The sequence below is a fragment of the Vulpes vulpes genome, chromosome 16, assembly GCF_048418805.1.
Source record: "Vulpes vulpes isolate BD-2025 chromosome 16, VulVul3, whole genome shotgun sequence".
Classification (NCBI taxonomy): Eukaryota; Metazoa; Chordata; class Mammalia; order Carnivora; family Canidae; genus Vulpes; species Vulpes vulpes.
Genome location: NC_132795.1, coordinates 95588107 through 95602607, shown reverse-complemented (window position 1 = coordinate 95602607; position 14501 = coordinate 95588107).

Genomic DNA, 14501 nt, shown 5'->3' with positions numbered 1-14501 from the left:
GACCTTACGGCTTCGACCCGTGCTTCCCCGAGCGTGGCCTGTGGGAAGCCGCATCAGCATCTCCTGGGAGATTCTAAGAAATGCAGTTTTCTCCGGCCACTTCCAGACCCCCTGAATCAGAATCTGCATTTTAACAAGGTCCCCAGGTGATCTGATTGCACTGTAAAGCTTGAGAGGCCGCGGTTCTCAACCTTGGCGGCACGTCGGGCTCACCTAAGGCCCCACCCCAGACCAATTAATTAAATCAGAATTTCTTGGGGTGATGCCCAGGCGTTGGTGTTTATTAAAAGTTTCCCTAGTGATTCTAATATGGAGTCAAGGTTGAGAGAAATTACTTTGGACCGCCGTAGACTCCGGAATCACAGGGGGTTATGTCTGTTAAAAAATGAAACCACCGTCCCACTACACAACAAGCAGAACAACCCCAGGGATGGCGAGCGGAGCTTCCCAGCAATGTGGAGGGACGTACTAGTGCCTCGCGGTGTGTTGGGTAGGTGGGGAATTATTGATCCTATCAGGCCTTGGGGGTGGCAAGATGGGACTTGGGTTGCCAGGAGCAACGGTTTACCCCTGGGCGTTATTCCAAGTATCATTGTGTGTGTGTGTGTGTGTGTGTGTGTGTGTGTGTGTGTTGTGACAGGAAGAAGGTGAGGAAACATGTGGAAGAGAAGCTGAGTCTATTATTCCTGAGTTAATGGGCTAATGATGATGATGGGGTAGGGGGAGGGTTGCAGGAGGGAGAGCCCAGAGATCACTGCCTGGGGCTGAGAGGGCAGGAGGCGCCTTTCGACATTTGATGACATTTGGTGACTTCCGTAATTCAAATTCTAGGCCATCATTACCACTTGGTGTTTATTTAGCATCCTTGCTATTTAGAGGTTCCCTAGCTGTCACCCTGTTGTTTGCTGCAATAAGCACAGATTATCTTCCCTTTTTGGAGATGAGGAGTTTGAAGCCTAGAAAGTTGGGACTCCCCGAAGGCCTTAATAAGGGACAGTTGAAGGGTGAAGAGGTGTTTCCTTGATGTCCACTGGAGGGGACTAGGTCTAGAGGCCTTTCAAGTCCTAATGGCAAATGCTACCTCTGGGGTGAGGGTGAGGAGGTTGGGGGTGGGACTCAGCCCCCTGATAGGAGGGACTCAGTGTTCTTACGGCTGCCTTCCCTCCCTCCGGAGTCCTTGCCTGGAGCCTGAGGCTTCCTGGGCGGACCCCAAGAAGGCTCTAAAAGAGGAACTGTTTAGCTAATTACAAAGCCCGACTGTTGTTTGGCTGGCTTGAGTGTGTTAACACGTCCCCCTCTCGCATAAGTTTTCATCCCGGTGCTGGATGAACATATTGTAATTATGCTAATCGTGCTGGCTGGGCAGCCTGGGGCTGAGAGGGAGGGGGCTCCTCTCCCTAATTGTTTCCCTCTCCTGGAGCAGTTGGTGCTCCGCCTGAGTCCCCAGACCTGCAGAGGGAAGGCTGTGGGGCCGGGGAGCTAGGGACAGGCCTGCAGGGCTTCCCGTCCTGAGGCTGCAGGGGTGGGGCGGGGCGGTGGGGTGTCCCACTGGGTTTGGAGGAAGGAGGGAGGGGTCAGGGATAGGTGCCAAGGATGTGTTGACTTGGGCAAAGGGACCTGCTGCTGGATTCAGGGGCGACTGTATTCAGGACTGGCCCTTGTGAGACTGTGAAGGAGGCAGATTGGTCTTCGGTAGCCTTCACCTTCTCTTGGGTGACGGTGGCTCCTCCCCCCCCCTCCCTCACCTCAGCCCCGCTGCACCCCCAGCTCCTCTTGCCTTTTCTTTTTGCTCCCCTGAACCTCCAGGCACACGGTGCTTTTCTGCTGGTTTAGAATTTGTTTGCAGGCGAGTTTATGACCGAATCATAGATACGGGTGCAGACGCTGACGTAGAGGTGACTGCCCTCCTATGCAGGGACTTCCTGAACAGCCCACCACTGGGGACAACTCGTTAGAGGGCACAGAGCCTGAGGAACCCACGGCCTTGAATGATGGCGATATTTCCAATCCAAGCGACCCGTCCAGCGTTCCTTGTACGACAGAGTTTGTACAACCCAAATGGGTAACAGTTGGCACCAACGGAGTTTTAAGGAGAATCGAAAACGTAGGGTGGGCTGATGATTAAGTCGTCTGCGCTCCAACACTGTCCGCCTTGGGAGCCCATGAGGGGGGGCACGTGTGGCTCTGTGGGTCGTGCTCTTTGGAGGCGCCCCGTGGACGTGGACGGAGCTGGGTCTCTCACTCGAGCTGATGAGGGCCGGAGAGGACCCCTTGGCCGGGGCTGACCTTGGGACGGCGAGCCTCTGGGCACCCATCTGGGCTTTTCACAAAATCTGTAAGGCTGGTGCAAGCTTGCAAGCAGATGTTGCAGGGCAGCATGACGCTGGTCACGGCAGTAACAGCTGGGAAAGGAAAGCTCGACTCCTCACTGTCACTGCTTAGAGCTCTGCGGGGCCTCGTGTGCCCCTTGCCTTGGGGTCTGTGTGCTTCCACGGGGAGTCTGGGCCCAGCCGTCGCAGAGACGGCGGGAGGGGAGGAGGCTCCTCTCCTTTCTCCCGAGCCTGCAGGCCTGTACAGCTGCAGAGGCCTCCGGGGAAGTGCTGAGCCTTGATGGCCTTCGCTTAGGCCCCGCGATTCTTCTGTGGGATTCTTTGTTTAGTGTTGGTTGTGAAACTCATGACTCAATCCGAAATCTCCTAGCCTCTACTAGACGGGTTTTTGGTGTCATGAAGCAAGTGGGGAAGGAAGGTCATTAGTTCGGTTCATCTTGTCTGTTGGTCCAGGGCGGCTGGGCCTTCAGCCCTGTGCTCCCCGAGAGGATCAGGTGTGTGTGTGTGTGTGTGTGTGTGTGTGTGTGTGTGTGCAAAACGGCAGGCCCAGTGCTCGCCCGCGGGGCAGGATGTAGCTAATGTCTTATCCTTCAGTCTCTCTCGTATTCCACCCACCCCCTTGAACTCTTCCCTCTTTTCTCTTTGTCCTGTTTTTCTCCTCTGTCTCATTTCCTCCCCTTTTGCTTTGCGTTCCCATAAGATTTGTCTTCACTCACAGTTCCTACAACTAAGTATCTTTGCCTCTTCCCCTTTGCTTCTATGGCCTTATCATTGGTTTTTGAAATCATGCGATTACAGATTTTCATGGCAGGAAACCGGTGGACAACAAAAACATCTCGCCAAGCCTGATTCCTAAACAGTCACCAACGGGTTAAGCACACCTTCCCTCTCCTCACACTCCACAACCTTGCCCAGGTATTATGACTCAAATGGTCCATTACCTGGAAGACCTTCCTACCAGTGGGCGTTCTGACCTGCTAAGCCAGATGAGCTTCCCCCCTAACTGTTCACAACAGGCCAAATGCAGGGCGGGATTTCAGTCCTAAATCAGAATTACCCTGGATTCCTGGCACTTTAAACCAGATTGTTAATACCCAGTGATTTTATTAGAGTACCTTTTGTAGGCGTGGACTTTTTTTTTTTTTTCCCCTTTTCATTTTAAATGCTAGTTAAAAGGGGAAAATGACAAGCTCATTCCTCTGAAAGAGAATTTTGGCAGGCAGATAGTATTATTCTGGAACAGACGGTTTAAATATTATTTACGTGTTGTTTAAAGTCGCAACATGGGCTTATGCATATTCCTGCAATGTTAAATAGCTATTCAACTTGCAATTCCTATCAAGAGTAGATCAGTTTATTTGGAAAAAGAGAAAACCTAGGGTGAGTTGCTATCCCTGGGAAAAGAGAAGCCACTACAGTGCGGGGTCTAAGCTGTTGAGGAGAAAAAGTAAAACCAGGACCTACTCTCCACTAGGGCAGACAGCCTGTTACTGCTGTGCTCCAATACCTGGTTATTGACCTATTCATTTTTTTTAAAAAGATTTTATTAATTTATGAGAGAGAGAGAGAGAGAGAGAGGCAGAGACACAGGCAGAGGGAGAAGCAGGCTCCATGCAGGGAGCCCGACGTGGGACACGATCCTGGGTCTTGAGGATCAGGCCCTGGGCCGAAGGTGGTGCTAAACTGCTGAGCCCCCCGGGCTGCCCGACCTATCCAAAGGATTGCTTTCATCTGCTGCTTCAGATCCAATTGTCGGCCCTAGTGGGGACCACATTTATTTACCATGTCCAAGAGCCAACAGCCTTCTCAACTTTCAGGATGGAACAAGGAAGTACTTAAATGGAAAATCAACAATAATACCAAACATCATAGAATAAAGGCGAATCTTATTCTATTTCTAATCATCATTTTGAGACAAACTGAATGAGTGCATTTCCCTGAGAAAACGAGAGGAAAAATCCTTGTTCTGTTGAATCACTTCTTGCCACATTTTAGGCAACCATAAATTTGGATGCCAAATGTGAAACTCGCATGGGAAAAGGAAAGGACGGCTTGAAGATGTGTACGTCAGGACAGTTAGGTTATGGGGTGGTAACAAACGATCCCCAAATCTCATTGGCTTAGCATATAAAGGCATGTTTCTTCCTTTTGAAAATTCCACTGGTTAAGAACAACTTTTGGGTTTTTATGAAGCTCCTTTCCAGGGGATCTAGGTTGCTTGCATCCGTTGCTGTGGCGCCTGGAACACATGTTTTCCACTCTGGATACTGAAGCATGGGAAGAGCTTTGCTGACTGGCTTTTAAATGCTTCATCCCAGGAGTGACATACATCACTTCCGCTTGCAGCTTGTTGGCCATGATTAGTCATCGTGCCCCTCCTCACTGAACCTGAGCTGAGAACTGTCGAGAAACACATACATAGTCAGTGCTAAATGTCTCTCCCACAAAGCATTAATGGGACCGATGCTATGTTAAAAGGGTCTCATTTTGTTCACTACCAATATTTGTGTGGTAGCAGTGTTTTAGAGAAGCTCGCGAAGGGCCAGACTACTGGGAGGATCAAGGATCAAGGTCCTCTCCAAGGCAGGACAGGTGGAGTCAGCTCGACACTTGCTTGGACTGCTGGGTTTAGACAGAATTGTGGGAGACTCTTGAGAGGCCACAGCAGAGGGTCTGGTGGCCCTATGAGGGAGGCAGATGACCTGCAGGGGTCTACTGCTTGCCATTTCAAGAGGGCCCTTTCTGAGGCGAGCTAAGGCTTTGGAGAAGCTGCCCAGTCCTGTGTGTGGTCCTCCCAGGTGCTGAACTCTCCGGAGATAGGGACCATACCTTACGGGTCGTTGTGGCAGCAGCAATGTGTCATGTGGTGACCTACCCAAAGGACACTAACTGGTTTCTAGTGCAATAAACCAGGCCTCCAGAGTGGGTCAATATTATTGCTTCTGTGGTATAAACTAGGGCTTCTCAAACTTGGTTAGGCTTACAAATGACCTACAGATCTGGTTAAAAAAAAAAAAATGCAGATTCTGGTTCAGTAAATCCGGGGTGAGGCCTGAGATTCTGCATCTTGACCAAGGTTTCGTATGTCACGTGAAGGTATTAAATGAGGATTCTAATCGGGTGTGTTAATCTACTGAGGCTCAGTTATGTGAACACAATAGAAGGTTTGGGGGAAGCTTCTTCTGCGAGAGGCAATAATCTCAATCTAATTATTCCGATTGCCCAGGCCACTGAGGAGAATCACACACAGGCCTTCAGAGACAAAGAGGCCTCCCTGGGCTGAGCTGTTTGTGAATATATGAATTCTCAATACACCTGGTTTTGTTTTCTCCTCTTAAGGAATCTGACAGGCAGTTAATAGCTCATGAAAAAGCCGTATCCAAACCATACTTTGAAGGAATTGGAAAGTCCTGCTTATGAATGATTTCCTTCCCGTTGCAACTTCCAAATCTAGCCTAGCAAGAGATCTAGGCCCTGAGCGGCTCCTCTAGCCTTCATATGTGTCTGAGCAAACACAGGAGGCAATCGAGTCACCCCAACACCGGCCACTTCAGAGCGCTCACTTGAGATGACAGTTTCAGCTTCAAAAGAGGTATGCAAACCGGAATAATGAAATGTTCCATTTTATTAGGTTCCTGGCCAGAGGGAGGGATTGTACCAGAAAGAAGAAAAGGTGGGGAGTTTTTAGCTTGATTTCTGTGACGCTGATAAGCAGTAATTTTTGCAGAGGGGGGAAAAAGTAATCCATTGCAATAAAACCATTTTCATAATACCATGGGAATGAGTTATTGCTGCGAGTAAGGCATGGCTCCTGATGGCTGCCCGGGCTTCCATCTCCATCTTTCATGGGCCAGTCCGACGTTTTTATGTGCTGACACAAGAGAGAGCATTTATGTTGCTTCCATTCTCCATCTGTCAACAGTTAGGGTAGAGTACCACTACCTGAGGTTCACTTTTGATCTGATTTCTGTGTCAGCTCAGCACGGGTCTGCTAGATATTCCGTGGGAGCAGGGTGGCTCAGGAGGCCAGTTGCACCACGTTTTCAGGCCACCGATGGTTGGAAGGACTGAGAGCAAATTGTTTTTGCACGAATCCGAGCAAAGTGCCATTTCCTCTCCTTTATGTTTCATCAGAAACTTGGCCCCACGGCGTTGGCCTTGCTTTCCTGGGCCTTCCAGAACTTTGTCCAAGTTCCTTTTCCAGAAAGTGGGACTTTCTGTTTCTCATGTGGACCTGGTATATATGCCTGGCCCCCAAAACAGCAACCCAGAGAGCTGGTCAAGTGCTTAAGTGAGAAGAAAATACTTATATATGTGTGTCTCTACATTTCTGCCCCTCCTAGTAGTGTCTGTGTGACTTGCAGTAGGACATGCTTACTTTTCTTATCACTTCACTTCAACCCCCAAAAGATCTTCTGGGATTGTTCACCATTATTTCTGGGAACCGTGAACCCAGTAGTGACTTTTCCTTCCCATCGATATCTTGACGGTTAACTATTGGTGTACACTAACCTATATTCTTAGTTATTTAAGCTTTGGGATCAGAGAATGTGTTTTCTTTATATTTTCCTGTGGTGAGATTCCTGGCACTGTACATAGCAGTTACTCGATGTATATTTGATTGATCGACGGACTGACGCATTACCTGGTTGGATCTAATTATACTTTAAAAGGCAGGGTGTTTGGAGGGCAAGACGGGGTAGATACTTGCTAATGCATGCCCTGAAGTCTTTGCAGAGGCAGCTGCAAACACTATGGGCAAGCCAGAGCAGAGAGTTCTGAGATGAGAGAAGGGAGTCTGGGAAGCAAAGCAGGCATGGATTGAAGTCTGATTGCAGGAACAGCCATGTCTCTGATGGAGCCGGAGAGCCTTTTGGAGCTTCTTGAGCCTAAAGATCTCATTCAGCTTTAGTTTAGGATGGTAATAACTTCAACTCCAACACTGGGATGGCCATTGATCAATGAAATGAGCTGGCAGTTTCCAGACAGATTCGTGAAATGAAATACCTCAAATTGACCAGTCTGAGAACATTTTTCACAGCCTATCCATCCCTTCTGAGCTATTCAGAGAGCAAAGTAAAAGAAATTAGAACTTTGAAATTGCTGCTTGTCCAGTGGCAACCTCTCTGGGACACTGAACGAGTTGCAATTTATCTAGTTTTCCCACTTAGACAATTGGCAACAGCAGCTGCACTGACCACACTTAATGAGTATAGATGCGTTAGATACTGTACTAAGGCTCTTGATCTCAGTTAATTTTCACAACAAAAGGCAAGGTAGCAATGGTCATCCTTATTTTATAGGCAAGGACACCAAGGCTCAGAGAAGGAAGTAAATTACCCAAAGTCACACAGCAAGGACGTAGCAGAAAGACTTGAGCCCTAGGTCTCGTTGATCCAAGGACATGCTCTTAAGTGTTGCCTACGCTGCCTTTTCCCTCTTCTAGCATCTTTCAAAGTGGAATTGGAAGACAGTGGGTTAGGTCCCAATTCTTTAAGTGGTGTGTGTACCCTTGTGATTTGGGAGGTAGGAAATAGAAAAAATAATTTTCGGCTGTTTCTCAACTTGGCAGACATTTCAACCAAACTAACAATTGGAAGTGTTTTGTGGGCGAACTCTATTCCCTTTTGAGGACTGTTGCAGCAAGGCCACTGGTAGGCTTTACGTTCCTCCCAGGAGCCGGGCTGCGGAGTCAGTCGCTAGCCCAGATGGCCGGGAGAAGGGCCCCAAACCCCAGGAAGGTCTTGAAGGAGAAATAATGAGTGGGAGGAGAGGGAGACGAGTTTGATTCAATGTGTTGCGGTCACTTGAAGAACATCCAGGGGTGATCGTTGAGCTGGAGGATCAAAGAACGTGACTAATGCTTTGAAGTGCAGCGAAGAGATGGCTAAGTGAATATGAAGCCAGTTAAATGTGTAAGGATAAGTGAGGTCATTAAAGGACACAGGGTAGAGAGGGGAGGAGGAATCACGGTGCGAGTGCTCAAAGTTAGTAGAGGACAGGTCTGCCCGGGGGTGTTGAAAGGGTCCACTAAGTTGTCAGGTGGTTAAGAGCCGCGTCTACCGCAGTGAGCCCGTGTGCGTACTCGTGTGACCCTGGGCCCTGTCCTAAGTACATGTCCTCAGGAATGGGTATGGCGAGGCACCGACCCAGACACGAGCAAGAATATTCACGGCACCGCTGTTTATGAGAACCGCGCGGGCATCAGCAGAACAGGAGATCAATTTTAGTACATTCCCACCATCATGATGTACACAGCAATTAAAACATGTACCACTACACATACAACAACAGGGACTGACCTCACAGATACCGTGTTGAATGGAAGATTTTTAAAAATGGTGTGTTTGTAGGGATGGTAAAAATGGAAGAGGGTTGGTTCTATGTCTTCCCTGTAAGAGAAATTTGGGATTCTGATCCTCCTTTATGGAGGACCTATAGCAAGTCCACCCTTGGCTGGGAGATATATATATTATATACAAACACATATTAAAAATATATAATTATATAATATATAATAAATATATATTAAAATATTCATAAAATATATAATATAATAATATACAATATAAAATATAATATATAAATATATATATTTTAGCCCTAACAGAGTACAGAATTGGCTTTTTTTCCATTTAATTTGCAGTTTAATATATATAAAATATATATAAATATAAAATATATTATATATAAATATATATAAAATATATATTTTAGCCCTAACAGAGTACAGAATTGGCTTTTTAAATTTAATTTGCAGGGATCCCTGGGTGGCGCAGCGGTTTGGCGCCTGCCTTTGGCCCAGGGCGCGATCCTGGAGACCCGGGATCGAATCCCACATCGGGCTCCCGGTGCATGGAGCCTGCTTCTCCCTCTGCCTGTGTCTCTGCGCCTCTCTCTCTCTCTCTGTGACTATCATAAATAAATAAAAATTAAAAAAAAATAAATAAATTTAATTTGCAGTTTAATATATATAAAAATATAATATATAATATATAATATAAAATATATAATATATAAATATATATATAAAAATATATATTTTACCCTAACAGAGTACAGAATTGGCTTTTTAAATTTAATTTGCAGTTTAATATATATAAAGATATAATATATAATATAAAATATAAAATATATAATATATAAATATATATATAAAAAAATATATTTTAGCCCTAACAGAGTACAGAATTGGCTTTTTTCCATTTAATTTGCAGTTTAATATATATAAAGATATAATATATAATATAAAATATATAATATATAAATATATATATAAAAATATATATTTTAGCCCTAACAGAGTACAGAATTGGCTTTCTTTACCTAATTTGCAGTTTAATATATATAAAAATATAATATATAATATATAATATAATATATATGTAATATAAAATATATAATATAAATATATATAATATATATTTTAGCCCTAACAGAGTACAGAATTGGCTTTTTTTTCCATTTAATTTGCAGTTTCTCTTGCCCCCCAAACCCACTGGAGTGAATGCAAGTGTCGATGCTGCCGAAATTTTTTGGACTTGACCTTTGTGACTAGCATCTGCTCACTGAGGGCTAGTCAGCCTCCTGAGTGCATGTTGGGATTTTGTGCTTGGTCTTCTTTGGTTTGACTTTCACATTTAGCCCAGATCAGTCATTCTTTGTGGAAGACTCCGAATGAAATACAGAAATATCAGTTTCCCCATTAAAGGTTTGTTTGTTTGTTTGTTTGCTTTTGCTGTTTTTGTTTTTGAGTGTGAATTTCGTGAGTACGTTTACCCCAAAGAGTAATGAGTACTAATTTAGGAATCTTTTTTGCTGTGGTTTGGCCATAAGTCATGTCTTTTAGAAATTTAGCATAAACTTCTTTCTCTTTCTCAACGTGAGACATCAGTGCTGCAATCTTTTTCCTCTTGCTTCTAACAAGGCCAAGACTCCACAGGGTTAATTAATGCCAACTATCCTGTGACAAAGACTGAGCCAGCTGAGAACATTAATTAATTACCCAGGGTGAACAAACCAGCCGTTGAGGAGGGAGATAAGAGAACAAGCACCCTTCAGCAGGAGAGTGAAGCAGTGAAGGATCAAGAAATCTGTGACGCAGAATAAAGATTTCTCACAAAAAAGAGTAGCTGGTGGCAGTGGGTGGAGGCTGGGATGGGGCCACTGTGCAGGATGGAGTTAGAAATAAGAGGCTAAAGGTGAAGGTCTGAGGGATGGCAATGGCTCAGTCTATGATAGGGCTGGAGAAGAGGTGAGACCCCCAGGTGAGTAGAGATGAAAGTTGGGGCAGTGTCAACCTGCCATCAAGACTTTGCAATGAAAAGCATGATTTTCCCCCACAAGTAGAAGCAACTGAGTGTTTCCAATTATCCATGCATTTTGTGTAGGGGTGGAAGTGGGTAAGACAGCTGAGAGATTGAATTGCTTATTCTTCAATCATTCATTTTAAATGAGTGGATTTAATTCAGTAGAAACATAGTCTTTAATAAATGATTATTATCCTACTTTTTATTGTGGAGATTTGAAAACACACAAAAGTTCAGAGAATATTATGGTCCCCAAGGTGCCCATTACTCATTACCTAGTGCTAATAATTATCGAAACTTTGTCATTCTTGATACATATTCATTTTTGGAAGATGAGTTCAGGGGAATTTTAATTAGTTTTTGTATTAAAGAAGAGCCTATGTCTCTTTTAAACTCATCTGCACTTTTAAATCAAAATAGCCACTTGGGACACCTGGGTGGCTTACTGGTTGAGCATCTGCCTTTGGCTCAGGATGTGACCCCGGAGTCCTGGGATCGAGTCCCTTGTTGGGCTCCCCATAGGAAGCCTGCTTCTCCCTCTGCCTGTGTCTCTGCCTCTCCCCTCTGTCTCTCATGAATAAATACATAAAATCTTAAAAAAAAAAAAGCCACCAAATAGCCAACCTGGAGGTATTTGGGCACTATTTTTCTGTTTTGTTTTTTTTTACAAGTTGGCAGGATGAAGGGAGCAGGCAATGAGATCTGCTGGGGTTCACTCTTGTTGGCTTCATTATGAACGATGAGCCCCCGGCGTCTCAGATGGGGGCCAGAGAGAATGGTTAAGGATCCTGGTAGATTTTGGTGCCTCCAGTCCTTGACCCATGGGACCCCTGTTCAGGCATTTGGAGCTCAGGATCACTCTTCCTGTCTCTTAAAGAACCTGCAGAACATGTTTTGCTGGACTCACCCGGAGAATGGATGGCTGGGTGGATTTCATGTGTGTTTGTTAGGGGGAGCTTCATTTTAAATGGAAGTAAGAAACTGCGTGAAATACATAAATCAGTAATTGCAGAATGTAGGTATCAGGCAATGGGTTAGGGAATTATGTCTTCAGGATAAAGGGCCTGGACCCTCATATTCACTTGGTGTAAGCTGCCACATAATTTTGACACACCAAGTGGCCCCGGCATGTTGGTGACATCCCTGCACCAGGTGGACCACTGGATCCTCAAAGCTCCCTGGGCCCAGGTCCCTTCTCTGAGGCCTGGGCAGCCTTGGGTTTGGGCCTTCAAGAGCCCTGTCCATGGGCAAGGTCAAGAGCTGTGGCCGTGGCGCCTGCCGGGGTTGCAGAAGGGAATGTGCAGCTGTTCCTTTTATTTTTACTTCTTCCTGTTCTTTCCCTTGCAAGGGTTGTCCGCTCTCTACTGCCTTCTGAAATGATTATTAATGGAATCCTCTTCACTTTTTCTGAACCCTTGGTTTTTCCTCTTAGTTCCTGATTATTTTAATTCTGCTAGGCTCTTTTTCATGTCCTTTGCCTGCTGGTCCTTGATTTACAGTCCTGCCTTTTTCTTGCTCACGTCCTTCTTTTCTATTCCTATCATATTCTCTCTTGTCTTTAAGCATGCACAGACTGGAGCAAATGAAAATATACTTTTCAAATTTTACTGGCCTGATTATTCTATTTTAAATGGAGCCACAGCAGCAATCGTACTGATCCCTGAAACCCAGGCAATCTGAGGACAGAATAAAAATACTGGCTCTTCCTGGCCACTGGCTTTGATATGATTTTATCTCAAAGAATATTATTGATTTAAACATGTTGTAAGTCACATTAAATTTTTTCCCAATGAGAAAAAGTAAATTACTAGTATTTTTGAATACATTAGTACATCTTTTGAGCATATTCTGGGTGCATAGCATTATGCTGATCAGCTACGTCTTTGACTGGTATCTTTTCCAAAGGGCTGGTGTCCTACAATTCATCTATAAAACAAGAAAAAGAAGAATGGAAGTATTATGCAAGTATTAAGCCATGAAATTATCATATGGTTTATCTTTAATAGTTTAGCTTGATTCTCGTATTCTTCATGAAGATTTTCATAGACATCATTGCTAGAGGATCCGTTCTTGGATTCATCCATCTCTTTTTCCTTCCTTCCTTCTTTCTCCTTCCTTCCTTCCTTCCTTCCTTCCTTCCTTCCTTCCTTCCTTCCTTCCTTCCTTCATTCCTTCTATGCATTCACCTATTCAATCATCTGTGCATTTACCCACCCACCCACCTGGTACTTACTATTTGTAAGGCGCTGTGAAAATGTTGGTCACACAAAGAGCAGTATTGTCCTCACCCTCAAAGGGCTTACAATTTTGTAGGAGAGACTTATAATAATAATAATAATAAAAGCTCATATTTATTGAGCTCTATCTACATGCCAGATATTGTCATAAGTGTTTAAAATACATTCTCTATAGTCTTCAGAGGAATTCCTGAAGTACCATCTCACAGATGAGAAAATTATTACTGGGCTAGAGATATTGGACATGAGGGCTAATTTGACTTTAGAAGCCCATAAACCTTAAGTCTAGTGTGGTCAACCTCATAAAACCCCAAGTGATAATGTGTCTAATTCTTACAAACTCTCATTCTTCTTCCATTGCTGAGATGCAGAGGAGGCTGTGGGACCACCGTTGGATGTGCTAACCTTTCCTGTGGGGACATCTACAATGAAGGATTAGATGGGGGCTCTGCTACTCATAGTCATACAGTGGATGAGCTCAAGAATGGAAGGAATCCAGGCTCCTGAAGCAGGTTCTCCTCTGTTGATCTCTAGTTGTGTTGATCTCTCTTGTATTTTAATAACATGAACATATTTTTACTCTCCGGCTTGAAAATTCTTGATTCATTATGTCTGAGAGGTAGTGATGGCAGTTGTAAAGTGGTAGGAATTTGGGAAAACACAGAGAAGTTAAGGAACTTGCCCAGCGTTACAGTGCTAGGAAGTGCCAGAGTGACACTTGAATCCAGTATCAAGATACTTGTCTCTTGCACTTAATTTGTTCCACTTACTTAGTGCTTACTGGATATGTACTTGTAGTACAAAGAGCAGATACTTGGAGCCAAACTAATCCGGGCATGGACGTGCCCTCTGGCACTTGCCAATGTCATCATCTTGGAGGCATTAAGCTTCCACAGTCTCACTACCCTCATCTGCAGAAGTGGGGTAGTGGTACATCAGTAGACAGGCTGCTGTGAGGATTCACTGAGGTCATTAATATAGAGTGCCAGCGGGGTACCTGGCACGCAGAAAACCCTCCATACACGTCCATCCTCTAAATTCGGGTCTCCTACCTTTTGGATTTTGGCTCCCCAAGGGTATATCCCTACTTTTTGTGGGAACTCAAGCGCTATCTAATGAATGAATTGGGGAGCCTTGTGAGGCCAACTGTTGTCAGATCTTAGGTCACCAAGTAGCTTTTCACGGTCTCCTTAATTTTAGTCACATAGATATATTGTGGAATACTGGCGTCACAGTGGTTCCTCCTCCTCCTGCTCATCAGAGCCTTCAACCAAAGATTCCCTGGTCCTAATCTTCAAGGGGTAGAGCCTGAAAATTTACTCTCTTCCCCATAATTCATATGATCCACCAGTTTGGGAAGCCACTAATCTCAGAGGGTTCCATTATCTATAATAGCCCAGTGTCCTGTATATACAGTTGCCAGATAAAATACAGATGGCTAGTTGAATCTGAATTTCAAATAGCCAACGAATACTATTTTAGCATAAGTATCTTAAATATCACATAGAACGTACTTATGCTAATTTTTTCATTATTTATCTGAAATAAAAATTTAACTGAGTATGCTGTATTTTTATTTCTTAGATCTGCCAACCTTGGTTGCAGGCGTGTGAGGGAAAAAGGCC